This window comes from Rhinolophus hipposideros (assembly GCF_964194185.1).
Source record: "Rhinolophus hipposideros genome assembly, chromosome: 18".
In the NCBI taxonomy this organism is placed as follows: Eukaryota; Metazoa; Chordata; class Mammalia; order Chiroptera; family Rhinolophidae; genus Rhinolophus; species Rhinolophus hipposideros.
The window spans coordinates 13,121,570-13,138,768 of NC_138064.1; the positions used below are offsets into that span (position 1 = coordinate 13,121,570).

Genomic DNA, 17,199 nt, shown 5'->3' on the forward strand with positions numbered 1-17,199 from the left:
GTGGGGCGGGCTACTGCTGTGTGGCTGTCTGCGGGTTTAAAGGGATGCAGGGAGAACAAACAGTATGTGTGTCTCTTTTTTAATTACAGGGTGAGGCAAAACAACCTGGGGGTGTTGGGGTGGGGGGGGGTCAAACATTATCCTTCACAAATGACAGTGAAGCCCTTTTAATTGTGGAATTCTACCCCCCCCCCCCATTTTACACCTCTCCTGCTCAGGATTTTACCTAGAACAGTTCAGACACCTGATTGCATTGTTAGTATGGCTTTTTAACTCTCTATCATCTCTCCATTTTCTCTTCCCCTCACCCTTCATGCCGCTTTCAAAAAGAAAGAAAAATGTTTTAAAAATGGGAAGTTCACCAGAAATGTTCTTTTTTTTTTTTTTTTTTAAATACCACAAAAGCAGAAGAAAGTCATGGCACTGAGATTCATTTATTTTTAAAAATTTATCATAGCTTTTTGCCACAGTCTATTGCCTCTCCCTTCTTTTATGATCGGTGAATCAAGTAGGTGATACAGACATTTGTCTCTTTGTATCCAGGGTTGTTCAAACTGCTTTCAGAGACATCTCTTAGCTTATTAAAGATATCTGCTGTTAGGGCACAGAGCTGTTAGTCTGAGTCCCTTGGAATCACAGCTTCAGGGAATATCAACACTCAAGGTGAAGAGTTAAAAAAGCAAGGTTTGCCCAACAGTCTCCCTGCCCCTGGGAGCTGGGGTGGGGAAGAGCTTTCTCCAGCTGTCTGCCCTGGAGCGTGACATCCCCAATTGACGCTGAAGCCACAGTTGCTCCAGTGACACCTTTATCAAGGCAGGCAGCTCTGAATTAGAGGTGATCAGCCGTAATTACAGCTGGCGCCACTGAAGCCCGTGGCCTGACAGCGGCAAATGTGGTTGTTATAAAGTCGGGTCCACCGTGTCAGTGGCCTGTATCACTCACTTACGTCTGACTCGCCAAGCAGCTATTGATTTTTCTTCTGATGCAGGGAATAAATAAAACAAAACCTTCCTGCGCTCCTGCGAGCCTTTCTACTTCCAGGCAGGTTGACAACATTGTGTATAAACTACTTTCTCCTTTTTATAAGAGCCACTGACCGTGCTGGTTAATATAAAGCTGAAGACTTTCATTTTCCGTTCTCCACACCCCACAACTTGCCTTGGTTTTCATATTTCAATGTTTTCTTTATGTTATTCTTTTTAGGCATATCACAGTGGATATGTGGTGGAGTTTTCCAAATTGAGATCGTCCTGTAACCTCAATGGGAAAATGCTCTCTCTGGGGTTTTTCTTAGACCAGGTCAAAGGGCCTGGATTAAATTGCTTGATAGTGAGTGGCCCCCTGCTTTTTCTGTTTTTCATGAAGGAGGTAAAAGAGACCCTGTGCTGTAGATAAAGATTATGGAAAGGTATCTTTCCCGTGCCTTCCTTGGAAAGTCACAAAGGAGAGGACAGCTTTGGCCATAGGCAGGCGCTGACCGCTCATACACCAGCATCTTTGTTCCTGTCTGGAGGAGGAAGGGCGAGTGTGTCTCTGATCAGGGAGTGATGTGGCCAGTGGGTTTGGTGCTTCTAGAACCCAGCCAGACTCCAAGGCCCTGTATCTGTGACGGTGCTGTTAAGCTCACAATGTGCCAGGACACATGGACATTCCAATAAAACTTCTTTGAAGTGCTGGTCTGAATTGGAATCAATTTCAGAGTTCAGAGGGGTCTGAGTATCTGAGTATTTACATTTGCACTTGCCGGTCTGAACGTAAGTATGCCCCTCCTCTGCCCCCTGCCATCCCAAATCAGGCATTTTCACTGGCCACTGGATTTCGCCCCCTTGAAAAGAAACTTGTGCTTTCCCATTTTCCTTCCTGTGAGCAGCTAATGATAGAGAATATCCTGTTCCCAAAAGGAAATTCCTCTCAGACTCCAGAGCTTCCTTTTTCACCCATTTGGCCCTCTTGTCGCCTCTTCCCCAAAGCCTCCTCCATGTCCTAACTGCTCTTCTGAAGAAGGGGGGCTTTGCAGATAGGAGTTGTAAGATGCCGTAATTCCAGTGGGAGCCTTCTTAGAAGTAGCCCCCAGCCAACAGGCGAGGCCTCCAGATTAGCTGGCTTGTTCAGGAATGCTTACAACACCCTCCTTTCAAAGCATGTCATCCTTGGGGAGAGGGTGGTGGGTACCACGCAGCTGTTCCGTGTAACTCACTCACATACTCCCAGTTCCTGACGATGTTCGGCTCCAAAGAAGTGCAAACCTCTGAGATTCAAGCCCAGAGTTCAGAACGCGGTTGGATGACCTCCAAAACAACCCACGAGGAAAGGCATAACTTGGACTTCAGGACTGAAGGACGCAACAGCTGATGAAAGTAACCTGTGTGTGCCTGGGTGAATTTCTGAGCTCAAACACGTTATGGAAACACACAGCAAATATAAGAAACGATAACCATCCTTCTTAGAGAGAGCTGTTGTTTTTTTTTCTTTAGGGTTTGAATTTATTCTTCTCAAGGAAAAGCATATCATCTTCTTTCAGACATTGTTTTTAAAATTTAACCCATAATTCCCATAGTCCCAGTGGAGTTAGAGGGGCCAGATAATTTCAGAGTTAAATAAGCTGTAATGACTATCACATGGACCCAGCCATAAACCTAGTATTAAAAATTATTCAGAAAAAAGTGGCATCTCTTCCTTTTTTAATTTACAATAACCAGCCAGGTGGTTTTCTAAGGCCTCCTCTGTAAATTGCTTCCAGCGAACCTTCCGGTCACAGACCACTGCACACCCACGTGCTGTCATTCAGCATTCCCTTCAACTTGGGTGTCCCGTGTTTTCACAGTGGACAGAGGCTGAGGGGCTGCCCGGGTGAACCCATGCAGCATATATCCTGAACTGTGGGGGATTAGCTGGTTTAGATGGTTGAGCCTGCCAGCACCAGCTCCCAGCAAGCACTCCCAGAGAGTAAACAAGGGGTGCGCAGCTCTTGGTTCTTTCTATGGTGTGCCTTCTACAACTCCTGCATCCCAGCCCTGGCACCAAGTACCCTCAGGCAACTTGCTAGCCTTTCCTGTGTCAAACCTGTTAATGTTCTAAAGTGGCCATGTTGAACGTGACTCAGACAAAGGAATGAATCGCCAGTGATGGAGGCATAGGGGTAAGTATTGGGAGGTTATAAGAGGCCTTTGATTAACCCTAAAATAGCATCATTGCTTCCTGTCTGCTATAGGGTTTCTTTTCCTAACTTCTCCATCTTTACAATGTGCATGCCATGTATCACTCGAACTTAGCACAGTGTCTGAAAGGCAGTTGACATTCCATGAATATTTGTTGAATAGATGAATAAGTGGATGAAGGAATACACTCCTCACCTCAGGCATTACCTTCTCAATGAATGCCTTGCTGGACTACCAGGCTGAGGTAGAAGTGTCCATTTCTCTGGGCTCCCGAAGCATCCTGGACCAGATTCTATCCCAGCAATAAGCCAATTATGGAAGTACCCATTTCCTTGCCTGTCTTCCTCAGGAGTCATTAGTTTCTTCAGAGCAGAGACTGGGCTTATCAATCTCGGTATCTTTTGTACCTAGAAAGTGACTGATTCACACACAGTAGAACCTCAAGAAAGGTAGCTGAACCTGGAGTGGTGGCAACATAGGTGGGTTGGTGTTCCCTAAGTATTTTCCCTCTTAAAAGTCCCCTTTCCCTTTGGCATGCTTACTCACACTTTTCCTGTGGCTTCCTTAAGATCAGGAGCATCTAGAAAAGCTGGAGCCTTTTCCATCCCTGCATTGTGCCATTTGTCCTTAAAGGGCTTCTTGTTCCCCCTTTCTTGGATCCAGATGGCAGCGATGCCAGAATGAGCACCCTGAGGTTATCAAGGTAGATAACACTAGACTATTTTTGCCAGTTTCCTACAGAAATCATCAAGGGAATTGAAACTTGAGGTGAGAGGAACAGACATTCTCCTATTGGTTGAGGTGCTCGTCGCATGGTTGCTGAGACACCCTAAGGAAAGGGAGACTATGAGCAGAACTTATACACCCCCAACGCAATGCTGGTGTCAGTTCTTACCAGCAGTCCCTACAACTCAGGGTTGGGACTACAGGAAGAACACAACCAATAATGGTGGCGGACAGCAAGTTCAAACATTTGTAGGTAGAAGCATACCTAGGATCCAAGCCTAATGGTATTGCCAGACTGCACCACGTTCATGTTCTGGTGGTAAGTGGAGCCAGGACATGGCATAGCAGCTGAACAGGACTGGCCGAGGAGCAGTACCACTCGGGAGAGGTAGGTGACTGATGAAGTGAGAGAAAGAGGCCCCTGCCGCAGGCTCTGTGGATACCCAAGGTTATAACCCACTGTCCGTTTAGACAAAGACTGAGCCAGTTGAGGGTGGAGCAAATGGGTGCTGAGAGTGCAAAATTCAAGGAGGTGCTTACCCTTGAGGGGCATGAAAGTACAAGGTGGCAATTACACAACCCTACAGTGAGCACCTTGTTAGATGTTGAGCTATGGGTGTCCCACTTGCTTCCCTTAGTCCAGGCCCTGGACTGGGTGGTGAAGACTTACTACTCTCTGTGTACTCATGAGTAGAATGACATCGGGAGATGTTCTGGGCCTACCTGGCCAGCTGGGGGGAAGGGAGTGATGCCTGCAATGGACTAAACTATTCCACGGAAGTGCCACTTTCATCAGTCTTTCCTTCTTCTCAATTTCATATCCTTCAGCTTGCCATTCTATTTTTTTCTCCTATATTTGTTGCTTGTGTGAAACATCAAGATTATGGCCTTCTCATTCTTTCTGTTAGAATTTGTAAAAATTTGTATTTGTCCATGTTTTGTAGCTATTATTAAAAAATTGTCTTATTGAACATATACACATATATGTGTATCTACATGCATACATATATGTTTACAGTTATACATATACATGAATATACAGAGGGTGCCAAAAAATGTATGCGCATGTTAAGAAAGGAAAACTGTATAAAGCTGTAATACTCAATATGTACCAATAACAAAAGATGAATACAAGTCACGTTTAACTTCTCAATTACAAGAGGTGCTCAAAGTGGTTACCATCGGCGTCCAGACACTTCTGATTACAGCGAACTACTGCTTGAGCAACATTGACCAAAGTGTCCACTTGTATACTTTTTTGGCTCCCCTGGTATATATGCCTACATGTGTCATCATTGACCAACATTTATTGAGCACATAGTCTGTGCTGTGCATTGTATTAGGTGTCTCGCAAACATTAATTCCTTTCAATCTTTTCAGTAACACTATTATAAAATAGGCACTTTCGTTATCCCCATTTTATGGATGAAGAAACTCACCCAGGGGATGTAGCAACCTGCCTAAATGACCTTGTGCAGCTGAGACTTGCACTAAAAGTTGTCTAATGCCAAAGTCAGTGATGTGACCATGACCCTCACTATTTTGCATCAGTGCACTAACGCCTTCCATATCGGTTATTGGTGACCTGGGTTAATCTGTGTGTCCAGACCAAGTAGCGTTCTGAGCCCCGGCAATCAGGATGGGCATTGTGGATCTTAGGAGCTTCATGGACTGGTGAGAGATTTTCCAGAGGAGGAGGGCTGAGTAGAGGCAGAGAAGAACAGACCATTTTTATGGCATAACCCCAAAATATAAGAAATGTAGGTCACCTGTCTCAGGGGATAAGATGGTATTGCATACCTCCCACCACTCATCTGGCCTCCAGCACCTCCCCACCACAACCTGAAATATCGTCAGGGGCTGCACTCTGAACCAACACCGAGACGTTCGTCCCGATGGCTCTCCCGGCGCCCTCATCTGAGGCTCCTTTCTCGATGGGTCTCCTCATTTCACGTGGAGGAAAATGTATGCCTGCCAGAACCTGGTCATCATTTGCTAACAATTCATGTTTGGATTGTTATCTCTTTGCATATTATAAATTCAAACCATTGGGGTGGTTTTTTATTTTCCTGAATATTTGCCCCTAAATACTTTGTAGTTGTACAAAAAGGCTTTCTGAAAAAGATTACTTACTTGTTTGGATAGTAGCCTTGAAAAGATATCTACTGGCTGTTTTCATCGTTAAATATTTTTTAATTAAAAAAAAAAACCCACACAACTACAAAAGTAAGAATGAATTTGAAGAGATTTCAGGGCATTAGAAATAAAAAGGAAGGCTTACATTCAGGAATCATATTTGTGGTTTCTTTTCTTTTCACAGAGAATCCAGCTGTAGGCTCTGTGTGTGTTTAAAACTGATCTCCCCTTCCTCTGAGCAGAGAAATTCACCAGCACTGATTTATTCAGAGGGTTCTGCAAGGAGCATGAGCCCTCCAACACGTCTGCCTAGAGGGGATGAGAGGAATTTTTTTCTAACCCCCAAACATGAAGCTCTTGGGCCTTCCAAATGAAATTATCTATGTTTTTATGAACAGAGCCTCTGAGTTAAAAAGTTGGTTTTGATAAGGGAGAATAAATGAAAGAGAAAACTGCTGACATAATATTTTGGTTTCCAAACCCACTTCCACATTCTACTGTCCGTCTCAGGCCCATACATGACTGTGATATCTGTATTTACACCAGAATCCCTGATAGAAAGGTGCAGTTAATCCTGCCTTGTGCTGCAAGTCAGCTTTAAACGTTAAGAAAACGATCGCAGCGACACTTTCATATGTACTGGCATATGTTTCTAATTTCCAGAAGTGGAGTAGTGTATGATTTATAAATAACTTAGTCTTGTCCTGTTTATTCTAGGAGAGGGAATATAGATACTATGATGGCCAAGGGGTGTTTGGGTTTGGAAGTAAAAGATTCTAAATTTCTCATTCTTCATCAACTTTAGAATTCCTCTGACATCTGCAGAAATAGGAAGGAAAGTGAGAGTCGAGCACCACCTGAGCCCACGTGAGTGTCCAATTCCTTTCTTTTAGCACTCACCCAAACTAGAAAGCGTGCTTTTCAGCAGGTGTGGGAACATGCCTTTCTCGAGCAACAATTTTATGAAACTGTGAACCCTCCTTTTTACCATGGACCCCAGGTGAAAAGTCCTCAAGAAACACAAACAGAAACAAAAACATGCTTCTTTTTTTTTTTTTTTTTTTTTTTTTTTTTTGGTATTAAGCTTCAAGTTATGGTCTTTGACAGGTAAAGAAAAGCAGGCACATATGGCTGCATCTCAGGGCCTTGAAGGCGACCCCTGCCCGGCACTACAACCAGCAGACCCAAGCTTTTTTCTAGCTCACTGGCTCTCAGACTGGGTGTACTTTAAGAATCTTCGGAGAATAGATTAAAATGCAGATCTCTAGGTACTCCCACAAAGTTTGTAACTGTCAAGATGGAGCTTAAGTAAATGTATGTAAGCAAAACTCCTAGAGATTTTGATGCTAGTGATCCACAGGCTACACTTCAAGAAAGACTGAATTCTAGCTGGTCATCCTGTGGTCACAGAAATATAAAAATAAAATAAAATAATTAAATAAGAAAAAGAAAACAAATATAAATATAAGGGTATTTTCCCTGCTGTTCAGGCTCTAATGGAGCTGTGACTTTCTTTCACCTCTTATTTTTTAAGGTAAAAAGTATAGCCATCTGCCCTAAAATGATCAAACCTTTAAATATCGGCTACAGCGGCTCTTCCAAAGCAGGATGTCTACAATGGATGGAAATAAAACATACGTGTTCACAGTAACATAACACCATCTAAACAGACTATGGAATTATGGTCCAGGACCCCTGATAAGATTAGGGTTTCCTGATCTGTGGCTGGTTCAGCAAAGCATTCCTCTCTTATATTTACTATCAATGTTTCCAGATGTTTATTTTGCAATATTCCCAGTCTCTTAATGTGACAATCACAGGGAGGGGGCTTCCGGAAGGGGAAAGAAACATTAGTGGTGACTGAAGAGTGTATTGCATGACACCAGCCCACCACACTTTTGGCATAACTTGGTGATCAACTAGAACTTTAATTGAACATCAAACAGTGGTCTTGGTTCTGCATAGTGTAGAACGCTACAGAATTCTACACAGGGCCCCCTTCTCCAGTGTTCTTTATCCATCACTTCCTCCCAAAGACATTATAAAAGTTTTTCAGAAGCCTTTTATTTTTTAACATTGTAAAGTGCCATACGCACTTGAGAGGAGAAAGTGGCAGTCCATCCACAGACCCAAAAACAAGAGTGACCGATGACGGGGAATGAGGCTCATGACCTGTGAGTCATCAAAGACTGCATCTTCTGCTAAATGGGAATTGAGTGTCTGAATTACAATGATAGTGCTTGTATCATTTCTGTTTGACCAACTCTCTGTCATATTAATGCTGTCTTAGTATCACTGAAACAGCGCTTGAAGCAGACACCGCATGCACACCCAAGGAACAGACAATAGGGAAAGCCTTGGGAGGTGCAGAATGTCTGGGCAAACAATGCTGCAACAAGAGGCGGTAATGTTCTAAGAGATAAAGGGCAGCAAACATGAAAAATAACGATGGATATGACAAGAGCAAAGAGGCCTCTTAAGCCTTTCTTTGGTCACTTTTGACCTTTCTAGCCAGGGGCCATCACACCCCTTTCATGCTGACACCTCCTGAGACTATTTACATTCAATTTACTCAGAGGAGCTCTGGGTTGGCAGAAGAGGAAAGCTTCCAAGATTTGGAGAATGAAGAGATATTGACCATTATTAATGACCAGTCTTTGAATGAGTTTTGGGGTAGGAATCCCCTTTCGAATTCTGGTTGCTTTCAGAAATAAATAATCTATAATTGCCAGCAAACTGTCCTCTCCATTTGGTGAAAACATGTCCTTCTTCTTGGCTTCTCATAGGCGAACCAAGAATCCTTCTTGTCTCAAATCTGAGATGTCATCGTGTACGCATGTGCACTTTCTCCCGAACTGAACAGTATCCGTGATGCACAGGGTAGCACAACTTTGCAAGGTTAGATGTGTTTGAAGATAGAAAGTCCCATAACTCAGTCTGGTGCAGCTCCATTTTAATTTGCCAAACTTTCTGTTATTTTAACAAAGAGTATTTGATGTTACATGATTATCTCTTGGCCTGGCCAAACCTCAGCAAAACTGAGATCCTTTTGTTTTTCTTTCATCTCCCCTTTCAATATCTCTCTACATTTCCTGACCCCCTTTTGTTCTTAACTGGTTTCAAGTCATCTTGCAAAAGATTTTAGCTAATAAAGGCACATTTGCTTCACTGTGAAAGCTGATAACTCAAGGAAATGCAAAGTTATAAGGTCTCATGGTGACACCAGGACAGGAGGAGGGAGGGAAGGAGTTTTGTATAAGGAGGCTGCTGAATCTTTGGCTCTAAGTTTCAGAGAAACAGCACAAAACAAAATAAACAAGATCTGAGACCTCAGGAAGCCATCATGCTAATGGGTGGAAAGAGATAATAAACAAGTAAACAAGCAAATAAATAATGGTAGAGAGTGAGAACTGCTACAAAGAAAATAAAACGCTGTGTTGAGATAGAAGGTTGAGTATGGTGAAGTTTTTTAGATCAGGTGTTCAGGGAAGTCCTCTCCACAGAGATGACATTTTACCTGAGAACTGAATAATGATACAGAGGCCTAAGTGTAGGTAAAAGGTGTGCGGAGGGAACAACCTGGATAAATATCGTAAGGCAGGAAAGGACTTAGTGTGTTCCTTGCAGGGAAAGAAGGCCATGGACAGAAAAAGAAAGAGAGGGGAAAGAGATAACCTGGGAGAAGTGGGTAGGGGTCTTACAGGTCACAACAAAGGCAGAGAGAAGCTACTGGAAAATCAAAAGAAGGGACTGACGTAATCCAACTTTTATTTTAAAGAAATTGCGTTAACTGCTATATGGAAAATGGATTGTCAGAGAGTAAGAATTCAAGTTTGAGATTTTGCCATAGTCTGGATGAGTGGTGACAGAGGTTTGCACCAGACTGGTAGCAGCAAACGTGGGTGAGAAGAGGGCAGGGGCGGGATAGATAGAGGTAAAGCCAGCAGAGCTACTTGAGTGAGGAACAGGAGCGAGGAAGAGGAAGAATCGAAGAGGACCGTTCGTTTTGACCACATCAAGGGGGTAAAGGCTGCAACTATGAACTGCAATGAGGAAGACTCGTATTGTGATGAAGGAGACGGGTAATGCAGATGACTTGGGGAGGATCAAGAATTTTGCTTTGCACAAGTTCACTTTGAGATGCCCCGTGACATACAGACGGGGAATCCGGAAGGGACCAGGGTAGGAGCTCAGTGGGGGCGGTCAGAATTGAAGACATCCCTAGGGAATCAATTTTGATTGTCTTTAAAGCCACAGACTGGGGGAGCCTCAGAACTGAGTCATGCAGGACACTCTTACAGTAAGAGGTGGGAGAAAAACCAGGAAGGAGGCAGAGAAGAGTCCTGGAAGTCAGCATAAGTACAATTGTCACTTTAGATGGCCAGGGAGCACAAATTTGTTAAAAAATCACCTGTTCAGTCGTTCCTGTGTTCTGCCCAGGAAAAGATTAAAGGGCAAGCTAGAGTAAGCTAAATGAGAGCATGGACCCTCCTTTACCCTACCACCTTCTTGCAGACACGCCATCCCTTTTCCCCAGGGATGTAAATATGCAGAAAGAAATTGTGGTAATGCAGAAAGTTTGAGGATTTTATTTGCAAGCAACGAAAGATACGGAGCTTTAAAAAAGTTCTACCTGGGGCCAAAAGGTTTTAGATACCCTTTGCCTGGTCACCTTTCCCTTTTACAATTGTTCTTCGTGAGGGAGTTAAAATATGGCTCTAACTCCCCGATAAATATATAGTTTTTATTAGCAAGAGATACACTTCCTGTCAAGAAGGACTTCTGCTTTATTCATTACCATTTGGGGGACTTAGCAGAAATGATAAACTTGAAATTTTCCATGGGAATTAGATGGAGACCTTCATTTGTCTCAAAGGCTAGGAAGCATAATTAAAAAGAAAACCCTAAGTCGTGTTTTTAAACAATAAACTTGACTCATGTATGTGATTTTAACAGTGCGAGGACGTTTCCCATTTTGAGACGGTCTCAGGATGTTTTGGGAATGTGGACTGCTCAACAGGTTGTATGTAAGTACTGCTTTCCAGCAGATGTTTTCTAGAGGAAAAAGGTATCCTGGGATAAGTATTAAAATGGGAAGGTCCTTTTGGAATGCGTGATGCTATCCATTGTATTAGACGTGAGGGGCCCTGAATTAAAAAAAAAAACACAACAAATGGAGACTTGAGAAATTCACCATTCCAAATTTCAAAAACCAAATAATAATACATTTTAGAATTTGAAAGCTAAATTGTGGATATTTTTATAAAAATCCTTATATTGTTTTAGGTGAATCCAAATTTTCCTAAACAGTAGTGGTGTTGGGTCTAAATAAATCTGTCCCCTCCCCTGAAGGTTTATACTGACTTAGAAAGGGCCAACAGAAGGAAGCTATGGGGGTGGGTAGGTTTTGGGGTGCAGAAAGCCAAGGTAATCCATGAAGCCAAGTGCTATAATCATTATTTTAAATTTGGGAGAACACACAGAAAAATATCCTAACATTTTCAAAGGACTTGTTAACATAACCTCATAGAGGGGAAGACCACGCAGATTCTAAAGCCCAACTTTCCTGGTTTTACAGGTGAGAAAGTTGATGTACCAAAAAGTTGTCATATGCTTAAAATCACCCCAGACCCTCTTGCATCTATTTCAGAGATCTTTCTTTTACACTCTGGGGAGGCCTGGTTCTTCTGGATTGTGGGGAGAGGCTCATTCAATGATTTTCCCAAATTCCTTCTTGGCTTTGGGCCCTTGGGAGTGGAGGCTGGGCCCTGAACAAGATGGCAGCTGACGGGCAATGGAAATGGACCACAGAACAGCAGCTGGGGTCCAGGACATTTCCCCTTAACTGAGTCAAGCCAGCCAGTCGCTGTCAATCAGAATCTGTCAGAGCATGTATCAGAGTACATTATGAAATGTCCTGATGTTTTTGTAACAAATAAATGCATTATGAGCAGGACACTTCCTGCAGTTCTCCACAACATCCTGGATCTGTTCTTCGAAGTGGATAAAAAGCAGTAGGGACTTTGGCCCCAATAATGCCAATTCATATGTGACACAGACCAATCTATTACCTTAATCCTCCTGGATCTTTTCCCAAGGAGAAAGCTGAGGTCAGAAAGGTGTAATGACTTGGTCAAGCGCACAAAGTTATTAAGGCGATTCCAGGTCTCTTGACATCTTAGTCCAGTGTTTTCTCCATAATATAATTTTTCTTTTCATCTGGTCTCCTAGATATGTATTGCGTTATTTTGGAAAGTGATTTTTGTGTTTGGTTGGCTGGAGTTGTTGGAACTCCTCCCCACCCCCAATTTTCTATGTTTATTTGTTTGCTTCATTGTAGTAAAATATACATAAAATTTACCATATTAACCTTTTTTAAGTGTACAGCCAGTGGTATGAAGTACACGGTTGAACTTTTGAGGTAGAAAAGAATAGGAAATGTAATAATAATTATTATAAAAATAAAAGCTAATTAGTAAGTCCTTACTAAATTCCAAACTATGTGCTAAGAGCTAATCTGCAATATGTCACTAAATTCTAAAAGCAAATCTGGCTGCAATTCTTATCCTTTTACATATGAGGAAACAAAAGTTCAGAGAGTTAAGTAACTCGCCCAAGGTCACACAGCTGGCACTATTCCCCCCCCACCCCCAAAGTCATGTCACAAACCCAGGCAGTTAATTGATCCACACCTTGTTGCTTTTTTTCCTCTGGGGCTGCTGTTAAACAAAACAAAGAAGAACTGAAAGGCTCAATTCTTCTTTCTTGGTTTCTCCGTCTGGTTCGAACCCTCACATATTAATTGGCAACTGAGCAACCTAAGTGCTACCAGAATATGAGGAAAAATACTTGAGAAAGGGAAAAAGGCCAAAAGCTTCTCCCCTGACAATCTGAAAAATTAGGCTCACTCTTCTAGTTGAAGCTAGTAACATCGAAGACTGGCCCAGGGTACCCAAATTATGCCTATGCTAAAGTCAACTGTAAGAGAACCTCAGGTTTTTGAGAAGAGATCATGGAGAGCAGGAAACATATTTCTAAATAGGAAGTGTCTGAATTCATTTTGCAATAAATGTCACTAAATAACTCAAGCAATCTAGCACACACTTTTGGACAACAGATTGTTGTAGGAAATGTAATGGTAAGTTCATCAACAAAGCAGGCTGCTATAGACTGGTAGAAAGAGTATATGCACACTGTAAGAACTTCAGTTGTTATGACTTGTATTGATCTGTACTCCCAGGCTTTTTAGATGGCACATGGGAGATATGCAGAATTAAAAACAAACTTTGGACAGTTAGCTCACATAAACTATGTATTTCCTCATGCCCTCTTTGTATGTCAGTATTCATGGACGAAACACGTTTATATTATTTTTGGATAAAATGTCAGCTTTTCTTAGTCTGCACTGACGACTATTTAAGATATTTCCAATGACAGAAACACAGTCGCCCCTAGAATCCCAAACTCAGGTACACGGTTAATGGAGAGATACACTTAAAATCACCTATTAAAAAGCGAACTCAAATAAGCACTTTTCAAATTTTGCGCCAACTGTTCTTAAAAATGTCTTTCTTTTTATCTCATGCCGCAGGGAATATTCAGAATAACATCAAGATGGAGGGGGATGGCAGGAGAACTGGAACAGAAAGCAAGAAAAGAAGTTCCAGGGAGCTGGGCTCCACATTGTGCCTGAGGCATGGGTCCCAGAGCAGCCCTCAGCTTCCAGCTGAGAGATACATCCTTATGTGGCCAGCACAGGAAGAAGCAGACCATAGGAGCAGGTGAAATTACCGGAAGAAAGATTCTTGACACAGGAAACAGACTTCCAGAACTTACAAGCAAAACAACAAATGTTTTACTTCTGTTCTAGGAGCTTGGCTTGTAGCCACAGCCAAACCGTCCCCAAATGCCCCTGAGGTAAAAGGCTCTGTGTTGGAGACAAATTCCCACAGTGGTGTTTTGCTGTTGTTTCTTTTTATTTTGAAATGATTTCTAATTTTCAGAAGGGTTGCAAAGATAGTGCAGAGCCTTCCCGTACACCCCTCACTGAGATTTCCCTGCTGTTCATATCTTATTAACCCTGGCGCATTTATCAAAACTAAGAGACTGACATTGGTGTAATCTTATTACCTAAACTATAGATTTCATCTGTTTTTTCACTAATTTCTTTTCCAGGATACCACCCTGATGGGGCTTTCATAATTTGACTCCCTTGCTCACAAAACAAGCTCTCAATAGCTAATCAAAGTAAATTGTTCTTTAGCTATTTGGTTGTATCATGTATTTTTAGAATTACCTACCTCTATTCACCAACCTGTGCCCGACAAGTTTTGTCTAGCGCCTAACTGGATGTGTTTGCTTTCCCTCAATATATCCTGATCTTTCCTACATTTCCAACTTTGCTCACATTGTTCCCTCTACTTGTAATATCTTCCACGAGTCATACTTCTATTCATTCTTTAAGGTTCAAATCAACTGCTTTCTACTCCTAGGCCCTCAAGTCAGATGTGGTCTTTCTTGCCTAAGAATCGCAGGTACACAGTGTCGGTGCGTGTCTTGTGTTACACACCGGGAAGGGTGCCACCAAATGGACGTCAGAGCAGGGCAGGGTGGAAAGACAAGGTCTGCGCAGCTGCAAGTCAGTAAGAAAAAAGGCCCCTACCCCTGAAAATGGGAGGTCATGGGAGTCCCTGGATGTAGATATTGCAGTGAATCTGAAAAGAAACTTCACATTCTCACCCACTGGTGAAACCCAATGCCTTAAAATGCTTGAGATATAACAATATAATTTGGTTCTGATATAGATTGATATCCTATCATAAAAATAATATACAGAGAGTGCGTTATTTCCTACCTATAACATTCCATTACTTTAACTGGAATAAAGTCTGTTTTCACCCCAACTGTTTAGAGGAAAATCTCTTTGTAAACTTTTTGTTTCGATATTTGTATTTTGTCCTCCTTTCCTTTTCCTTACTATATTAAAGATCGTAACAAGTAATTTTTTCTTTCATAGGCACACTTTAGGAGAAAACATATATCATATATATATATATATATATATATATCATATAGTAAAAACATATATCACTGACTACAGCAATTGTTTTGTACTTTTATAATTATATGTTTATATTTGCATAATTACAACAGAATTTTGTATAGTTATTGATATATAATAGATATGATTACTAAAAAAGAAATAAAATTTGACATCCAAAGATGTTTTCAAAATCCAGACAATGCAAGAGAATGTATGATGTGACCGCTTCATACAGGAATGTAGAACACTGATATTTTTTCTGCAAATGAAAGGACGTGTTATGCTTTTGATTAGTTTTCTTATAGATCTTTTAGCATTAAGTTAGCAAAGAAATTTAATAAAAATTGAACAGTAGAAAGTGAGATCATGCATTGGACCTAGGAAGGGAAACTTCATGAATTTTCTTTACATAGCCTCACAATGAATTCTGAAACAAGTAGTTTAACAGAGATCAAAATTTGAAAAAAACAAAACAAAACAACAACAAAAAAGTGATAAAACCTGACTATAAAAGCAGTTTTTGAAAAACTTTGATTTTTGTATAGGACTGCAATACTGAAGGCTGGGAAAATGACGCAAGAAGGCGTATGATTAACACTGTGACTAAAAGGCAGACATGTAGTTTTTAAACCTTTAATTATCTTATACACGGTAACTGTTTCTCCTTTTAAAGGCAAAGCAAAAGTTTAGAAAAATCTGTTAATGAGAATTGAATATTTACCACTTGTAGTTTTTTTTTAAGTCTAGCACATCCCTCAAATAAAAACATAAATGTGGATTAATTTCAAGTCCATTGAAGAGATATTTGTTTTTGTTTCCTGGCTTTGTCATTTTAGGGAGATAGGCTGGATGTGACTTCAAAAATAATTGTATGGAAAAATGTTTATTTTATTTGCAAACTTAGAAATATTTTGCAGGTTTACAAATAAACAGAACAATTTTTGGTCTTCTGTAACCCTGAGAAGGGTTTTTTGTTAACTGTTTCATCTTTTCTCTTTTCTTTATTTTTTTACATCATCCAATGGGATTTACTTAGAGAATGATTCCAATCCCAAAGAAAATATTTAGGCAGATTTATTCATATCCTTGGTTTAATATGAATAGAAGCAGCCTAGGCATATTTCATGGAAGAAAGGAAATATGTCCATGGTTCCTCTTGCATATTAAAAAGTGCTTTTTACTCCAGAAACCTCAAAACATTCTATGTCTTTAATAATGTAAACAGTCTCACAACAGCAGCGTTCAGAAAGGGGCACGGTAGCATTTTCATTGCTAACAACAAAACAAGATGGCAGTTCCAAGCAATTAGAAAGGCAGGTACGTTTTTGTTGACAAGAATACACACTGAGACGAGCCCCCTTGACGTGCTGGCTGGCATTGCAGTGCTCACCCTAGGACTGAAAGGGTCCACCCAGTGACAACGTGCATCTGAGAACTTTTGGGTGGGGCTGTGCAACTCTTCCAGATTTGTTTGGAGTGGGTTATTCAGGGGCAAGTCAGAACATTCCACAGCACCCCACGAGCATCAATCTTTGTTTCACTCTCCACCAAAGCAGATCCCCCAACTCTCCTTGCTGATGATCTTATGCAAGGAAAATGTGTGACAGCCACGCCCCAGTACAGTCACTTCATTTGGGGTATCTTTGTGAGTTTCTTGAAATGTGATTGGCCTACATTGGATCCCTTCTCTCTGATTCTGCTTCTCCCTTCCTTTTCCTCTTCCCTCTTGGGTCTGTTCCCCACCCTGACTTTTATTTTAAATTAAAAAAAAATTTTTTGAAGCAAATAGGCTTTGGACTGATTCTCAAAAAACCTGCACCTGCATATATAAAGGATCCGTTAACACCAGGAAAAGAAAGTGATTTGGGACTGACTCAAGGCAGGGAACTACCCAGTGAATCATAGCTGACACCTCCAGGGTTTCTTTGGAGGTCTCCCATAAGAACCCCGACCTAGCCCAGCCCTGTGCAGCTTATGAGAATTTAGCTGAAGGTGGTATGGCCGCCAGCCATATTACTCATTGGGGATATTGAGTCATATACATTTATAAGGGGTGGGCACAGAACATGAAATATCCCTAAGGTGTTTCGTAGCTTGAATGATGCTCTGAACCAGAGTAATGGAGCTCAATTTCTG

At 41.5% G+C, this 17,199-nt stretch overlaps 1 protein-coding gene across 2 annotated transcripts in view; it reads right to left on the bottom strand.

The window, feature by feature from the left end:
• The window catches only part of CREB5 (cAMP responsive element binding protein 5), a 381,389-nt gene that overhangs the window by 124,639 nt on the left and 239,551 nt on the right, over window positions 1-17,199 (bottom strand). The window lies entirely within an intron of this gene.